The 18,903-nt window shown below is 32.7% G+C and overlaps 2 long non-coding RNA genes across 2 annotated transcripts in view; one reads left to right on the forward strand and one right to left on the reverse strand.

The window, feature by feature from the left end:
• The window catches only part of LOC145738452 (uncharacterized), a 165,479-nt gene extending 147,117 nt beyond the window's left edge, over positions 1 to 18,362 (forward strand). The window contains exon 3 of the long non-coding RNA XR_014180754.1: positions 15,696 to 18,362. This is a non-coding gene — a long non-coding RNA (uncharacterized LOC145738452). The remainder of the gene's footprint in view (positions 1 to 15,695) is intronic.
• Positions 1 to 18,903, reverse strand: part of LOC145738457 (uncharacterized) — a 404,307-nt gene that overhangs the window by 138,723 nt on the left and 246,681 nt on the right. The window contains exon 2 of the long non-coding RNA XR_014180758.1: positions 837 to 1,351. This is a non-coding gene — a long non-coding RNA (uncharacterized LOC145738457). The remainder of the gene's footprint in view (positions 1 to 836; positions 1,352 to 18,903) is intronic.

Genomic DNA, 18,903 nt, shown 5'->3' on the forward strand with positions numbered 1-18,903 from the left:
TAAAATTTTGACACCCTGTATCTTCGTTATTGTTCATATTTCGAAAAAGCGTCAAAGGAAAAAAAACCTTATTTTTTGAAGCCCTATTCGCAGGTGAAAGGAAAGCACCAACTTTGGAATCACCCTGTAGAATGTTAAATTTAAAAATAAAACAAGATAAAAATTTTGAAAGGTAGGAAAACAATGATGACTGGATGTAGGTATAATAGGCAGGTTTATAATTTGTTGGCTTTTTGTTGTTTAAATGTTTCTTTTTGTTTAAAATAATTTTTTTTTTATTTTGAGTACAAATGTTTGTATATTTTGAGGTAAAACATTTCTTAAAAAATAACTAAAACAATTTGATATATACAGGGTGTCCCACGACGAAAGACATCGATTGATATTGGAAAAAGTATAAACAGGAGAGTTTTGCAATAAAACTTTGGGTTATTGTAAATAAAGGATCGTTTTATTATACTGAGGGTGCGTAACGACTCATTTGTATACAGGGTCGTCAAAAAAAAATCATAAACTTGCCACTAAAAAAAAATGAAAAATCTCAAGTTTTTTAAATGGAAACCCCCATTTTTTATGACGGAATCATTTTGAGCATTAAAAATTACTATAAGTTTCAATTTACTTGCCTATACCTAAATCCAACCCATTTCGTTTTATTTGAGAATAAACATTTTTTTATTATGCTGCACGGTTGGGATTATGTGGTGTTCTAGTTGGTCATGCTTTTGACACACGCTGATATTGGAGACCTGCAGGGCATGTTAATAACACTAGTTTTGAGTGTTTTGACAACTGCAAATATGCCGTCGCAGTTACGTTATTCAAACCAAGATTACTTAAATCTGTTTATTATTTACGGAGAATGTGATAAAGTTGTGAGTAGAACATGTGAGGTATTTGCCGCTCGTTATCCAGAAAAACCAAAGCCATCACGAAAAGCTGTCAAGCAAATAATTGAAAATTTTAAGAATACGGGATCTGTGAAGATAAAAGCTATTAAAACAAAACCAATCCTTAATAATACAAATGTAGAAATTGCAATTTCTAACCCAAGGACGGTAAACAGTACAGGAGTGCTTAATCCCATAAGCGCAATCTTGCCGGTATCGGCTCGGGCCGGTGACGATTTTTACGTCACCATGGGTCTCTCGCGTTTGCGCGATTGTTTTGCGCGATGCGCGATTGCAGTCGATCATTCACGAACATGATCTCGTACATAGCATCTCGGGCGAATATTTAGCGTATTGTGCACCCGAAGGCCCACTGTGACGTCAGAATTCATTCGCCGCCGGGAAACAAAATCGGCCGATCGAGCAATCCTGTACTGTTTAATATCCTTGTTTCTAACCAACTTTTGTGTACAATGCCTTATTCCTATCTCTAGCCGTTTTCGAAATATTTGATGTTTTTCCAAAAAAGTGACAGTTGCAACGCTCAACATAACATGCTTTGCAGTTCTCCAATATCACCGTGTGTCAAAAGCATGGCTAACTAGAGTACCAGCTAATCCCAACCATGCAGCCTAATAAAAAAATGTTTATTCTCAAATAAAACGAAATGGGTTGGATTTAGGTATAGGCAAGTAAATTGAAACTTATAGTAATTTTTAATGCTCAAAATGATTCCGTCATAAAAAATGTGGGTTTCTATTTAAAAAACTTGAGATTTTTCATTTTTTTTAGTGGCAAGTTTATGATTTTTTTTTGACGACCCTGTATACAAATGAGTCATTACGCACCCTCAGTTTAATAAAACGATCCTTTATTTACAATAACCCAAAGTTTCATTGCAAAATGAAATACGGTTTTAACATAGTACAAAAATATGTTGAGCGTTGCAACTGTCACTTTTTTGGAAAAACATCAAATATTTCGAAAACGGCTAGAGATAGGCATAGGGCATTCTATACAAAAGTTGGTCAGAATTTTGTGAGGAATCCAAATATGTAATTATATATAGGGTGTTCTATTTAAAATAAGAAAGTTGTGATCGACTTCCGGTATAAGCGGAAGTGCAACCATCTTGAAAATATTTTAGTTGGATTGGGCATGCCCACATCAGTATCCTACCAAATTTTCAAAACTCTCCTATTTATACTTTTTCCAATATCAATCGAGGTCTTTCGTCGTGGGACACCCTGTATAGAATGTTAAATTTAAAAATAAAAAAAGATAAAAATTTTGAAAGGTAGGAAGACAATGATGACTGGATGTAGGTATAATAGGCAGGTTTATAATTTGTTGGCTTTTTGTTGTTTAAATGTTTCTTTTTGTTTAAAATAATTTTTTTTTTATTTTGAGTACAAATGTTTGTATATTTTGAGGTAAAACATTTCTTAAAAAATAATTAAAACAATTTCATATATATATTTTTCTAATTATGGCATATAAAGTGACACTTTTCAAAACTGATTTGAGTGACACAATGTTTTACTTTATGTAACTAGTTACATAAAGTATCACTTTATGTAACTAGTTATGAAAAGTGCATTTCATCACTCCCTGTTTTTATGCATTTCCGTAGAAACATATGGGCGACATCCATCATAACATGTCGTTGTCACTGTTTATACAAGGTGCTATAAAAGTGAATATTTGTGTTAAATCACTTTAAAAGATGGTTTTTACCGCTTTTTGGTCAAAATTAGAAAAAATTATGTATGCAACACGTTTCGAAAATGTCTTATTGTGTAACTCATTCAAATTGTAGGACCTCGCTGCGCTCGCCCTACAAACATTCATTCGTTACACAAAATCGATATTTTCGTAACTGGTTACATAAATAGCTATTTTTTAATTTTGAACTTTTTGGTTTTGACCCATTTTGACCACTAATGTTTCCAAAACAAATTTGACCAGGGCAGTTTTAACCGAGTTAAAACCAATGGTTTAAACCATGCTGTCCAAAACTTGCCAACCCTGAAACCGGGCAAAATACTTTTCAAGTTATGTTAAATTAGATAGCATAGATGTGTTTATGACTTTGAACATATTCTAACCTACCAAAAAACAAAGTGTTAGTGTACAATGATGATTATTGTGTTAAAGGTAAAATGAAAACCGTTGTAACGAAGTTACTAGGTTTTTACCGTTTTCTTAATTGAATCGACCAACCGGAATCATCGATTTAATTGTTAAAGTTCCCACAGTCCGATTTTCTCCGTTCTTGTCAGTTTAGGATCGGGACGTCGGTTACTTTTCGTTCGGGTCATAGCGATGTGTCGCGGAAAACCGCTAATTGATAATTACGTGGCTAATAAGTTTTGCGCGGCCGAATGTTCAGCGGCTATAGTACCGCAGTTAACCTGCAAAGGCGTCCTGCCGGCACCCAGTGTGTGGCAGTGCGCGCGGTTCCGGTCCCCCATACGTGGTACGTAGGTGAGTGGGAGATTGCAGGAAATAAAACTGGCCTGCACGTGGCAAACGGCCTCTTCCACCTGCGGTCAGCGTCCGAACCAGACCACCTGCTCCGACTCGAGATCCGACTAGCAGTAAGTACCATTCAACCACGTGTACCGGTACGGCATCTGTTCGAGGCCTATACCGCAATACCTGTCCGTTCCTTTTGATTTTCCCCAGTATTTAGTACACCGTAGTTAGCCGTCGTGGACTCGTAATGACCCGGCGGATTTTTCCCCAGTAATTAGTACACCGTAGCTAGCCGTCGTGGACTCGTAATGACCCGGCGGATTTTTCCCCAGTAATTAGTACACCGTAGCTAGCCGTCGTGGACTCGTAATGACCCGGCGGATTTTTCCCCAGTAATTAGTACACCGTAGCTAGCCGTCGTGGACTCGTAGTGACCCGGCGGATTTTTCCCCAGTAATTAGTACACCGTAGCTAGCCGTCGTGGACTCGTAATGACCCGGCGGATTTTTCCCCAGTAATTAGTACGCCGTAGTTAGCCGTCGTGGACTCGTAATGACCCGGCGGATTTTTCCCCAGTAATTAGTTTACCGTAGCTAGCACCCGGATTTCTCCTATTCTTAACCGCCAGGACAGCTGCCGTAGACACCGTTAACGTGTACACCTTTTATTTGACCGCTTTTATTGGTACGTTTAACTGCTTTGTCACCCGCGTCCCGACTTACACGCTTTAGGTTGAAATTGACCATTTAAACAAAGTTACACGCTCTCTCTCATATTTATACTTGCTTTCGTTTCTGTTTAGGACTTAAGATACCGTTAGGGTTCCGACTTTTGTTTTTTTTTCCGATTGGTACTGTTCGTTAACCACCGTAGGTCCGTAGTCATAATTTTGGTTAAGTGTTTCAGAGTGTTAATTTCTGTTTATTTTATTTGGAAACACGACCCGGTGAGTTTGTAAATTTACTTTTGTGTTTCATTGGGCCTGTCAGCCTTGCAAAACCTTAGCGCCCGCTTACCTTCTTCGACTGTCTTAAAGGTTACCCCGGTAGACGGAGCGTTTTCCTGGTTTACGCTCCGCGGTTATTTGAAACCAGGTGGCGCCCGAGGCAAATAAAATCAGACTAGTGTCAAAGGGGGTATTTCATTCGCGCCCCAACAAAAGAGCGTCACACCGTATTGCTTTTTATTTGTGTTAATGTTACTATCATTAAGCTGGATTCATAGTTCTAGTTCCGCAAGAAGAAGTAATCAGTAAGCTGCAGTAAAAATAAATAATATACTTGTAACACTCTAATTCATAGTTTGACAAATAAGTGCAAGCCCCATTGACCACAAGCAGTAAGCAGCAAGAAATGAATCATTTTCATTTCTTATTTTGCTCCTTACTGCTTCCATCATAGACTACTGGTCTTTACCCCCATTCATAGATTTTTGGAATATCATTTGACAAATACTTTCTTTTGCTTTTGCCTAAAAATGACAACCCACAAGATAATAAATAAAATTTTGTTGGTTTATAAGACTTTGGGGTTATGTTATTTCCTTCTTACTAAAGTCGAACTATGAATTGACATGGCTACTACTGCTTGCTGCTTACTTCTTGCGGAATTAGAACTACAAATCTAGCTTTAAAACAGTTAACTCACCTTAAAACTTGCTTTTTAATCCACTGTTGTACCTAATGTAGATAGTTATATTATATAGAGATAGATAGATATATTGCACACAATTTTTCTTCTTGAACTTGACTTGATTGCAGTTCCTGGGAAATGTAGTCACTTTCTTCATAAAAGTTGTGCTTTTTCATCCACATGGAAAAGTAGTGATGTATGCAGCATATACCAGTTGCAGATCTGTAAGACTAGCCGAATTAGTTACTAGAACCACCCTTAAAAAATGTTAGTACAAAAATGTGTAGTAATGATGCATCAGCAATAGCATGGTTTATTACATAGGTTAGGTATGAAATTGTCATTGTAATCTTACCTGGGCCAGCAGCTGTTGTAACCATTATGTCAATCAAAAAATATACATTTACTTGATTTTAGTGTATAATCTTCACCAATTAAATTGTTAGATTTTGTCATAAAAATATAATTAATTTGAGCAGCATGCTAAAACAAATAAACAAAAGCAAAGTGACAAGTGGAAATTTTACTTGACATCCAAGAGGGCGGCCCTATCAGCAAAACCTGTTTGCTCGAAACGCTACCTCGCGTGACGTCACAGTGGGTGCTCGGGTGCACAGTATTAATATAATACACACACACAAACAATCTCTATTTCCGAGGAAAAGGCTATCGACCTACCGGTCTTTCTGCCAATGTTACAGAAACAAAGCTTAATGTATCCACATAAATATTTGTTAAAAAAAAATAAATAAATAATGTTTTACAAAGAAAAGGTTAAAATTAATAGTTAGTCCGTTTTTTTTAGGTGAATTGTTCCAACAGAGTATATGTAGTAGTTTGTATGTGTTTTTTTTGTTTTGCTGGTCGCATTAACTCTTAGTATGTGTCCGTAGTCGAGTAGAGGTCTGCAAATAGATTTGTATATTTTAGTTGCAGTTTTTGTGCTTATACCTCTGTTCTTGTACGTCAGGGCTCTGAAATGTTTAGTTCGTTTAATAATTTCAGTTCTCACATTTTGTGCATGTTTTGTAAATTTGAGTTTTTGGTCAAGTGTTATCCTTAAGTATTTTATTTCTGGGCTTGGTGTAGTTACATTACCGTCTGCTGTTATTGTAGGAGCCAGGGGTAATATTTTATTGTCGAAAGCAGTTCTACAGTTTGAATGTGCAAATAGTGAGTATATAATAAATTTCCAGTTTAAACAGTAATAAGTCAGTGAGTGAAAGATCATCATTTTTAAAAACATTTATTATTTTTTACATGTATACAGATTTGCAATGCATCATTAAAAATTTTGAACATTAATGCCCGCTTTCCTAGATCTGTGCACGACTCTGCAATTTGGCAGACATCAATTGTTCGCACACATTTAGCAAGAAATTTTAGAGAACATAGAAATGAGTTGACTTATTTACTAGGTAACTCAACAAAAGAAAGCTTTAGTTTTGCTTTGCCTTTTTTTCAAATACAATCATATTACATGTGCTAATTAGACTCTTTTATAGGTTATTCTGGATACCCTCCTGAGCCTTGACTGTTAACTCCTATTCTCCATCCACAAAATGATAATGAACGTCAATTTAATATACGCCACAGATCAATTCGAAATGTTATTGAGCGAACTAATGGTGTCTTAAAACAAAGATTTAGGTGCATTTTAAAACATTGAACACTACATTACTCACCAGAGAAGGCAGCCAATATAATTTATTCCTGTGCTATTTTACATAACCTTTGTATTTTAAGGAATGAAAATTTAGACGACTACAATGGTATGCAACTTTATTAGAGAAAGCTTAAGCCAAACACGATTAATCCTTGTTTTTTGTTTAGAAATATTGAACAATGATAATGAAGGTGACGAAAATGTGGAGGATCATGAAAGGATAAATAATTTGCAGCAAGGGCGAATTGTAATAGACATGATAATACAAAATTATTTCAGAAATGTGGAAGAGGTGAACAATAATTAAATATTTTTTGAATAAAAACTTTTTTACCAATATAATAATTGTTTAATTATAAAATTATGTTTAACAACTTTTGTAATGCAATACTAACAGATTTATATTCTTTATAATATTCTTAAAGTTACACTGTAACATATCTAAGTTTTTTCTTAACAATTCAGTTACCTGAAGTGTTTCATCTAAAAAGCTTATTATTATTAGGGTGATCGGAGCACTTGAAGGAAACATAGGTACCTAAACATTTTTTTTGCCTTTTTCTACACTGAAGTTTCTTAATTTGATATCGGTTTACTTTTTGTCTTTTTTTTAAAGCCCAATTCAATAATTTTGGGTCCATATATCAATATCTTTGACAAGATTTCCAACAGGCTCTTTTCAAGATTTGTCAGTATCTCCATGACAGCAAGTCCACCCCCAGTTAACTCTTGCTCAAAGTGAATTCTCCTTGCTTTTGCCTTGACTCTGGACTCCCATTCATCAAAAACCTATAAAAGAAGGTATCCTGATGCTGAAAATATTGCTAAACACATAGTACAAATTTACCTACTCGTTTCCAATTTTCCGTAGTTCTTTTTGGACCGCAATTTTCTTGATTTAATTGGAGACGATCTTTAAATGCTTCTTCATTTTGTGAAAACTGTTTTTTATACTGCAGGTACATTTCCAATTGTAGAGGACTGGTCCTTGCTTTCTTGTCTGCTACAAAGTTTAATGTAACAGTCTGTATCATATTTATTTATTCCAAAACGTGCTTACATTTAAAATAACCTGGATAAGCAAAATTTGTATTTATTTTTAGCAAGGGTTATTAGACCAAGCAAAAGCACTGGATTAAAATAAAATGAATAAAAACTGCAACAAATATGTTATATATTTTATTTTGAACTTAATTGAAACTTATTTTATTTATGTTTTCATATTTTACTCTCTCGGATGGCATCAGCTAAATTGTTTATCGATTGAGCTACTGCCAGAATGGAGTTTGATATTTCTTTTAATCCAGTATTTGTTGATTGAATGTGTTGTTCTAAAAGACGTGGAAAAATAAATTCTAACTTTTAGAAACTAGCAAATAATTTTAAAAATGTACAGGAAAGTGTTACTGCAGTCTGAATATAATGTTTTTTTAATGGTTAAGTTGTTTTTTATCAGCCTAGCTACTTACATTTTGTATTTTTCATAGACGATGAAGATATCTTTTTGCTGCCAAACATCTTTCTTTTTCTACCTTCATTGGATCCATTTTCTTCCTTCATTGGATTTAAGTTATTTTCAAAACACTCTGAAGCCTCATTTCTATCTTTATCTTCAAGTATCTGATTACTGACTGAATTATTTATAATTTCTGTAGTTATTTCAAACGCTTCTGATGTAATAATGTCTTCCCTCCTGTTCCCTTCCAAAACAAAACTAATTTGTTTTAAGTTTAGTAAAACTATGCAACACTACAGTACATCTACACATTTTACAAAGTCATACTATTATTTATAAAGTGCTTAACATACTAACAAAACAGACCCTCTTGACTAAAAAAATGGTAATTCTTAATATCCCTAAAAAAATGCCAAAAACCTCTAAGAAATCATAAAGACTTGATATCAAAGTTGCAAAGAAGTTAACTTAATTCTAATTGATTCTTCAAGAGACAGGCTAGTGTGTTGAGCCCTTTAAACCAAATACTCTTTGACTATTTTCTATGTTAGTAATGACATCCAGCATTAAACAAAAATTTGATTCTACTACTAACATTAAATCACCAAAACTTATAAAACTCACCAGCCACTACAATACCTAGTTCGGGTATTTCTTGGATTCCACCAGGGAAAATATAAAGTAATTATCTCACCGCTCAGTACGCTAACCCTAATGAAGATTCACCGAGTCAGCACTGTCAGCAGATCCCCTCCACAGTCAGTGCGGACATTGGTCATTTCCATATTTTTTCTAGTTAGTCGGTAAAATTTATTAATCTAGTTAAGACATATTCTTTAACTGTATCTTTTGGTATTATTAAAGCTTTTTAAAAAGAAGTCTTCTGGTGCGTGACAGTTATTTAAGTCCCGTTAAATTGACACATTTTTTTTTTCTACATCAGATAGTTCCGCATTATTCCGAATTTTTGCTTTTATGTGGGATTTCCATTCAATGAACGCCTAAAATTTCATAGTCTATTTTACTAATAGGCTCTATAATATAAATGAATCAGACAGATACAATACAATACAGGTACATGTGAAATTGCAATAAAAGTCTTAAGTACTGTAAATTATATACCTTTTTCCATTGTTCACCAGTTTTTTGGGTACCTCCAATAGAATTTATAGCCTTTGCAGCTTTTTCCCAAGATTGTCTTTTTAAATCTGGGGTAACTTTTCCCCACTTTAAAACCTCAGAACTTTCTACCTCAGTTAGAAGTTGAATATATTGCTGTCTTGCGGCTTTCTTAGACATATCTAAAATTGATTTAAAAATTAAGTTTGGTACTTTATCCTAATTTTGAATTAAGTACTTACCGTTGCCGGAAAAAAAACTGAAAAACACCTGTGGCGGTGTTGCCTACCGTCTCGTTCGTTTCTTTACTCGGAGTAGGTTAGTGTCGAAGTATCTGTCCGTGTTGGGCAAGATAATAATGACAGACGACTTAGGTTATTTTTTATTTGACATTGCACATTTTTCCCGGTTATTTGAGAATAGAGACAGTGTCGGGCAAGTGAACAAAATGGTTGACGGTTATCGTGCTAGTTCCTAGTTTTTCGGTTTTTCTCATATCACGGCGGTGTATTTAGTATTAAGCATGCTGGAAATGTTCCATTAATGGCAGACTATCAACAAGCAATGAATAAATGCAATTCGGTTTATTCAATAAGCAAAATGGTGGTGTTTTATTGATAGTGACGACCATCCGTTCCCCACATGGTCACGTGCTCAATAGCCAACGCACACCACACACCAAAATCCGTTTAAAATTTACATAATTTGTGAGGTTAGGTCGGTACTGCTCCGTCTGGTTTGGTCTGGCCATAACACCAATGCAATGTTGCCATAGTAAAGCTTGAAATTTTATCAATCAATTGTTACTTACAGTTTTTTTAATCAAATGTGACCAAAAATTGAAATAGTGGTCAATTTTCATTGAAATTATTTCAATATTGATATTAAGTCAATGAATTTACGGCACAAGGCTGAATATCTACGTATCAAGTACTATGATTGTAAAGAAAACATCTTTGTGCTGCTGCTATGTTTTTTTTAAACAATAAATCCAATACTTAATGAATCTAAATTTTTAGATATTTCGTTTCGTAGAACTTACCCCTTCCTATAAATACCATCTCAGAAGAATGTAATGCCTCCACTCTGTGAAGATGGACTACTTTAATGAAGAGAGAGAATCAAATAGTAATACAAAACCACGGACAACGCCTGTAATCCCTTGGGTGCATATTGTGCACTCGTGCATCCACTGTGACGTCACCCGGCGTAACGCATTGAGTAAAGAAGTTCTGCTGATAGACCATCTTGGATCTGTTATGATGTCAAATGCCAACTTGTCACTTTGCTGTTGTTTTGTTTTTTTTGTTGTGTCAAAAAAATTTACATGCAGCTGAAATAATTATTGTATTTTTATTACAATAATCCAATAATTGGGGAAGATTATTCACTAAATTCAAGTAAATGTATATTTTTCAATGGTGATAATGCATACAACGCCTGCTAGCCCAGGTAAGATTACAATCGCAATTTCGTACCTAACCTGAAAAAACTCTGCTGATGCATCTTTTGTATACATTACTAAAAATTTGTCTAGTCTGACAATTTTTTAAGGGTGGTTCAACTAACAAATTGGGCCTATTTTACAGATCTATATCCTGTATATGCTGAATACTTCACTACTTTTCCATGTGGATGAGAAAATACAACTTTTATGAAGAAATTGACCTAAGCGAAGAACAAATTACCCACTAAGGAGATTGCAACATATCAATCAAGTTGAAGAGTGCCATTGTGTGCAATGGTTTTTACTACTTACATTACAACAGTGAATAAAAAAGCAAAGTTTAAGGTCAGTATATTGATTTTATTTAAATTAACATTCAAATGAAAACCAATGCAGTTTTCATTATTGTTTTATGTTTAATAATTATCATTATACACTTTAGTAAACGACATTGCTCAACATTAAGTAAATATGTATTATACAATGTCTTCGTAAAGTACATACTGCATAAATTTGATGAAATGGAAGGGACTTAAGCCTAGTTTATAAAACAAAATTTAATTTTAGTTATAGTATGAATATTAGGACTAAGAATAGAATCAATGCTTATGACCCAAAGAGTTTGTAAAAAAAAATAATTTATTTTTAGTGTTAGTAATAACATTATTTTATTAACTTTTTTGTTTTTGTTTTGGGTTCCAGCTTAAAGAAAAAGGATTGCAGGTACAAGCTACAACTTTTTATTTAGTATTTACTATTTATGTACTGGCACTTGTCAGTCTATATGTTATGTAATAACCTCCATACACTTATCATTTATAATCACCTTCAATTTTTACAGTGAATACTAATACTTGAACTAAATTTCTCCACTGGTACACCCACTCTATAAAGTGGGCTGTACTTTTTCCAAAAACACTTGGAACCTTGTTTTTATAGGAGGTTTTGGATTCTACAAACAATTCTTAACATATTTCATGCAACATACTCCATACTGATATTCAATTGTTTTTAAACAAATGTCAAATACGCTTTTCAAAATTATAAGTCCCAAAACTTTTACGTAAAAAAATTGAAAAAAATTAAAATCAGCTATTCAAAATGAACTCTATGGACTGTTACAATAACCAAGACGGTTTATTATCTTTTTACATTTTTTTTTTAAATGTCATACATAATTTTTGAGGATGTTAATCTGACTTGGAAAATTATTGGTTTCAAATTATCAATATTTACAGGACAATTGTGGTACAAGTTACATAGAACAATACTTAGAATTGGTTGTTTCTAGAATACAAATTATAGAATAATAAAGAAGTGTTGCCATTTGAAAGATTAAAAATATTTGAAATACTCAGTTTTTGGGCCCTGTATAATTTTAATTCATACAACACAAGCAGAGGTTAATAAAATTAGAAACATAGGAGTCTGAGAATTTTTGTCAAAAGTCTTTTTAATTTTATTGAACTTAGGCAGTATGCATGTTTCAAAAGCACTGTATGTAGTGTTATCTAAATGCACGTTTGAAGGAACAGTAATAATCTAATTCATATACGTGTCAATTCTTCAGATCAAATGATGGCTACGAAGTTACTTACATGATACAACATTTGCTTATCTAGTACAATAATTGTAAAGCAAACATACAGGGTGTACAAACTCGATGCATTGGCATTGCTATCTCAGAAAGTATAGTTGATAGAGATTTAGTTAAATGGAGGAAAAGTTGCGCATTTTATTGATAAATAATTTGGTAAAAAAAATTCAAAAAAGTTTCATTACATCCGGAGATATCCGACAAAAACCGGAAAACTCAAATTTCTATTTTATTTTTTTACCACTTTAATCAATGGCTCCTTCCGGGGGCACTTTTTTATGCTCTTCAAGAAAATAGTTTTAAGTTTTAGCTCCGACATTTCGTTTTTTAAATACCAACATCAACTTCAAATTTTCAAATACGGACCTCAACTTTTTATTTCATTTTTTAGTAGCCACAGACCTTCTGAAACTAATAATGTGTCACACTTCAAAAAAATATACCTAGTGTATAGTTGGATTTTTACCTTTTGAGAATGACGTCATCTTTTTACATCTTTGTTTCTCGCATATCAAACATGTGAAATAAACAATTTTAGCAAAAAAGGCACGTTGTTAATTTTGTCGTCCTGTCAAATTAAAAACGTTGACATTTACTGTCACTTTGATTTAAACGAATATCAAAGGTATAAAAATGCTGCGCTACAATGAGAAGGCCCAAATGCTAATTCTAAATGTGCTGCTTTTTTTTCGAGTACGAAAAGAAACAGTTTCCAGATGTCAACTGAAACTCTCATGATCACTCATTTTTCAAAGCATTTGTAGGTTAAAATTTGTGATCTAATTCCAGACATGCGTGTTTTTTCACCTGCTTGACGTCATTCTCAAAGGGTAAAATTTTGACTATACCTACTCGTATTATGTATTTGGTATTTTAAGATTTTTAATTAAATATATCAAATGAAATTGATATGTTGTCATAATGAGTAGATAATTTAGTTTAATATAATTTCATAATTAGGTTCATTGCTTCTTCGAAAAAGAGAGAGAAGTTCTTAGGGTACTTTTCATTTATTAAAAAAAAAAAAAAATGTTTTTGATTAGTTATTGATTTTTCGGATACTCACCTGTTTGAATTCGAGGTTGAGTTTTGATGAAACAGCTTAATCATATCAAACTAAATTATTTACTCATTATGATAACATGAATTTCAAATGCATATTTGAAAAAAAAAACAAATACCTACCTAAGTACACTAGGTATAATTTTTTGACAAGTGTGGCACATCATTATTTTTGGTAGGTTGGTAGCTACTAAAAAAACGAAATCAAAAGTCCCGGTCCGTATTTTAAAATATTAAGTTGATGATGGTATCTAAAAAACAAAACGTTGTATCTAAATACAAACATTATTTTCTTAAATAGCATAAATTAATGCCTCCAGAAGGTGCAATTGATTCAATGAAATGAATTTCCAAAATAATCAATAATAAAGTGGTAAAAAAATAAAATAGAAATTTGATTAATTGTTTTTGTTGGATATCTCCGGATGTAATGAATTTTTTTTAATTTTTTAGCATTAAAATGCGCAACTTTGCCTCTATTTAACTAAAGCTCTATCAACTATACTTTCTGAGATAGCAATGCTAATGCATCTAATTTGTAACACCCTGTATTTGTGCAGCTGCAATGTTTTTTTTAACAATCCAATACTTAATAAAATTCAATTTTTTGATATTTTGATTATTTGAGCTTACCATTTTCTATAAATATGGTATGTCTCAGGAAAGTAGTGCGTACATTCTGTGAAAATAGATTTCTAGTTTCTACTGTTCAATGTAAAAAATAATATAAAAATTTTTAAGTGCATATTGTGCAGCCTGAGCACCCTACTGTGACGTCACGCGGCTTATCACTTTGAGGAAACAAATTCAGCTGATTAAGTCATATTCCATCTGTTGTTATGTCAACTAAAGTTCGAATTTGTCACTTTGCTTTCATTTTTATTTTGTTATGTCAAACAGATTCCCATGCAGCTAAAATAGTTATATTTTTAACTTTTATACAATATTTCAATAATAGTTGAAAATCATACTCTAAAATCAAGTAAATGTATATTTTTTGAAGGACATAGAGCCTGCTGGTCCAAGTAAAATTACAATGCCAATTTCAAACTTAACCTAGGCATTTAACCCTGCTGATGCATCATTATTACACATTTTTTTCGTCTGGCATTTTTTAAGTATAGTTTAAGTAACAAATTAGGCCTATCTTACAGATCTGTATCTGGTATATGCTGAATACCACTACTTTTTCATGTGGATGAGAAAGCATAACTTTTATCAAGAAATTGACTTAAACAAGGCTCAAATTACCCACCAAGAAGTACTACATTGCAAAGAGCAAGTATTTAAGCAAATATTTCTTGAATTCGTTTTTTGTTTAAAATACACATGGAAAACGAAATTAATGCAGAACGAAACGAAAAAGTATGAAAGCTGGTAGGGACAGTAGGGGTTGGCAGACGTGAAAAATAAATAAAATAATAATTAAAAAATTAAATTAAATTAATAAAAAAATTAATAATTAAATGCTTATTCAATTAACGAGTATTCTTCTATATCTTTCGTTATTCTATACATAAACTTTGAATACTAATTTACATAAAAAAACTAGTGGAACGAATATTTTTAATAACATTGTGGTTTAATCAGTTCAATGAAAAATCGATTTATCTCGAAAACCGTTTATTTTATCAAAATAAAAGAAGAGTACAATTTTTCGATAAAAATGTCAAGAGTATACATTAATGGCGTTTGCAGCTGAAAATAATGACAGCTGTCAAAGTTTAAGCAAATTTTGTCTTAGGTACCAGTTAGTTCCTGTCTTTCTGTTAAGACGAGATACCTGGTTTTGATATCAAATAGAAGGTCTTCTTTGATAAAACATTAAACCCAAAAATCATTACAATATACAAAGTGGTTCAAAAGTTACGGCCAAAACCGTTAATTGGAAGGCAGTTCTTTGGGGCTCGATATCTCCCTTAGGAGTGACTTTAGGAAAAATCTTTATATGAACAAATCGTATTATTTTGACCTCCTCGGTATGCTCCCGAGAGATTGTCATATAGTTATGGGACACCCTGTATAAAGGGTGTTACAAATTCGATGCATTGCTATTTCAGAAACTATTGTTGAAAGAGCTTTAGATAAATGGAGACAACGTTGCGCATTTTATTGCTAAATAATTTGGTAAAAAAATTTACATTTTTTTATTACATCTGGAGTAAATTCCAAAATAATCATTAATAAAGTGGTAAAAAACAAATAGAAATTTGACTTTTTCGGTTTTGGTCGAAAATCTCCGGATGTAATAAAAAGTTTTTGAATCTTTTGTTAGGTATTTAGCTGAAATCGGTTAAAACACGTTGACGTTTTTATGTTCTTGTCGTAATATTATTTTCTTTGTTTCAGATATTCTCCCGGTGAAGCGAGATGCATAAAAAGTCGTACAGGGGAATGCTGGAATTCTTATTTATTTTAATAATAAACTAAAAATTGGGGCGCGGGTTGTGTGTAGTTTTATTTGCTATTTCGATTTGCTGTTATGCCATATGCAGCATTTTCCTATCCACAATATTTGGCAGCATAATTTTTATTTAATGTCCGACTAAATGGGGATGTATTACAAGAATTATCATTCCTTTAAATGTCAATCTACGCATGGCGAACTGAGTAACTGTGCAGAAGTTGACATTGGAATTGAACCACACCAGCAATCAGTCATTAATATCTATCAAACGTACAATTTATTTTCCTGACTGATCAACATCCTACAGCAAAATTAACTTTTTGTGTCTGCTCAGCTTCGATTTACATCGAAGAATCAACCTTTTATCAAGTGGGTTTTCTAAGAACGAGCCAGAATGTTTATTATTAGAACTTCAAAAAAACCGCGTCTTTTAATGTGTATACAAACTTAGAACGCGCTTGAAACACTTTTTTACACTCAAAAGTTTACACATTGTTTTATTTTGTACCTTTCTTGCGATTAATCTCTTTGAGTAAAACTTCTTTTCTTTGCTACTACGCCTTTTTATAAAATTTCAGTTTGAAGTTTATTAGATGTCAAATATTGTATGACGGATTTTTTGAAATCTGTGATCGAGATGGTTTCTTGTTCATTTTGTTTGTACAACATATATGTATGCGTTCGCCATAGATGTGATCAAAAGTAACTCGAAGGCGACTATCTTATCAGATAGATCGACAGATTCGTTAGCCCTGATATAATCCCAAACAGCTTCAGGTTTTAGTTTTACCCCTATTGTGCCCCTCACCTCGATCATTTTGTCAGTATGTTTACTTGACAGCATAAAAACATTTATGTTGTCTTTCCAATTTATAAAAATTAGACCCTCCCTACTCTGCTGCGCAAATATTTGACCTTTTTGAAGTTTCTTTAATACAACTGCTTTTGGCAAACCACATCGTTTTTTCCGTACCGTACCTACTAAGTGAGTATCTGAATCGATTAATCGCATAGCTAAAGGAATGTTGGTGTACAGGGTGTCCCATTTTCGACACTTTTGTAAGGTATCTCACTTATTTTTAAAGATACGGGGTTGCGGTTTTTGCGACAGTGTGTTACTTTTTTGTGAAATTTAACATGGCGTCAGCAGAATTGTCAGAACCCATTTCGCTGCTAAGATACAGGGGAAAATTGAAAAATATCATTGTTGAGGTACCCGCCGTATCTCAGATATCTTTAAACTTTTTGAAGAGGTGAAAACGGATTCTTATAGATATTTTTCCGTAGAATCCAGTGGCGTAGTTTATTTTTTGCTGAAATCTTTCGTTTTTTAATTATGACATAAACATATGTTGAATATAAAACACCTTGTATCACAACGTAGTACCCTGCTGTGGTGGGTAATTTGATTAAGCACAACAAAAAGTTGTATTTGATTTTTATGGCTTTTTTAGAAAAATTATATAAATTTTTACTTGCTTTTCTCCAATCCTTCCATTCCTTACGTTTCACTGGGACAGAACTCAGAATATCTGTTAATTCACACCATAGTTTTGACACGTCTTTGTAAGACACTCCATTTGAAAGTTTTCCGGTTTGTAAAATTGGGGTTTTCTTTATAAATTCCATCATAATTCACTTTTGTTCTTCCGTCATCGGAGAACTTTTAGTTTTTAAATCTATAAACATAACACATTATAACAATAAATTAACGTAAAAGTAGATTTTCTTACCCATTTGTCAGACTTTAATTTGGTTACCCATCAATAAATTATTAATCACAGCTATACAGGAACAAATGTTACAATAATAATAAATTAAATAACACCGTTCAGGGGGGCAGCCGGCAGGGTAAAGTAAACCCAGCTGATTCCACTTTTTTTATCAATATTTATTATTAGATTACCCACTAAACAAAATAACGTCGCTGTTTCAATACAATTTAGTTTCTATGTTTCTTTGTTTCGTTATTTATTTGACACATTTACATCTTTTTTAAGTTTAAACGTTCGTTATATGTCCCGCAACTCAACATTCTCCCTGTTACGTGAAAAATGTTCCTTTTTAGTTTTGACTCCGTTACGAATCTGCAACAAACCTGTGTCAACTTACAAACGTACAACCGATTATGAAACGGTTATGTTTGATCTAGGACGTTTTCCTAACGTTTCTTTATAGAACATTTTCGTTTTGGCTACGACATTAAACCGAAACTGTGTCTAACCAGTATCGACACATGCTGGTGTAAAAATCGTTCCAGCATCCTTTCCATTTCTACAGGGTTAGTTTCTATAATGTGACAAGCTGAGGTTGTTTATTATTTATTTTTCAATTTAGAAAAAAAACTTATACAAAAGTTAAGATATTTGCATAAATATTTTAAACGTGCTGTCAATAAAAAAATAAACGTAGATGGCAAATCAAGAAATTCGCCTGAATATACGGTTTCCAAACGAACACTCTGCATATATTTTACATAAATAAATTGGCTGCATTTTGTCATTTCAAAAATACATAGGTAAAGCACTGACATTTTCGTCTTTGAAACGGAAGAAATGCAGGAAAGCGGTTTATTTATGTAATAACATTTTCCAGTGTCATTAAAAATGTAGATTTTGTTAATTTCATTGTTCTTGGTGTTTTTGTCAGACAGCATGTATACAAAATACCTATAACTTTCATATAAGAAATTTTATTCTAAACTCAAAAATAAAGGCACCACAGCTTGTCACATTATGAAAAGTAACTCTGTACATGAAGAAATAAATCTCCTTTCTGCACTGGCATATACCTATAACAGATCTTAAAGTTTAAAAATAAGTCTTTTATGAAAATCCAAACCAACCAAATAAAAGTTACTTTCAGGTAAATAACATTAAGTTAAACGTAAAGTAAAAAGTTTTGATTCATCAAAATCCTTGTCGAGAGCGTTCAACAAAATGGTTCTGCCTTACGAATACGACTTAGTGCCGTAGCAGTAAAGGTATAAAAAATATTATTAAACCACTAATTTTAAATTATTATTTATGGTATAATAAAACATGTTCCTGTTAAAACAGATCTTTTAGTATTTCACATTATTTGCATATAAAATGCAGGGAAAAAAATATGTATTTAAAAAATACATCTAAAATAAATTAATGAACAGAT

This window comes from Ips typographus, linkage group LG15 (assembly GCF_016097725.1).
Source record: "Ips typographus isolate SLU linkage group LG15, UJ_Ityp_2.0, whole genome shotgun sequence".
Classification (NCBI taxonomy): Eukaryota; Metazoa; Arthropoda; class Insecta; order Coleoptera; family Curculionidae; genus Ips; species Ips typographus.